Raw genomic sequence first — 409 nt, forward strand, 5'->3', positions numbered from 1 at the left:
GGTGAGAGCTGCCCAGGTGGTGCGGCACGGCATGCTGTGGCACACTGGGCACATTGCTGCGGGTGGCCATGCTCCCTGTCACCCCGCTGTCCCCACAGGGACGTTCATGAAAACACCCTGCTCGAATAGCAGCGGTGACGGAACCTGCACTGCCTGTCCCGCTGGCACCTTCCGCGCCAAGCCCAACACCTTCCGCGAGTGCCAGGCTTGCTATGAGTGCGACCGCCAAGGTGAGCTGGTGGCATGCCACGCTGTGCCGTGCTGCACGGTGCTGTGCTGTGCCCTGCAGCACCATGCTGCTCACCACCCATGTCCTGCAGCTTTCCAGAGCGTGCTCAGAAATTGCTCAGCCACCACAAACGTCGCCTGCGGCTGTGAGCCCGGCCACTTCCGCCACTGCGGTTGCCAG

This window comes from Egretta garzetta, unplaced genomic scaffold (assembly GCF_000687185.1).
Source record: "Egretta garzetta isolate BGI_Z169 unplaced genomic scaffold, ASM68718v1 scaffold671, whole genome shotgun sequence".
NCBI lineage: Eukaryota > Metazoa > Chordata > Aves > Pelecaniformes > Ardeidae > Egretta > Egretta garzetta.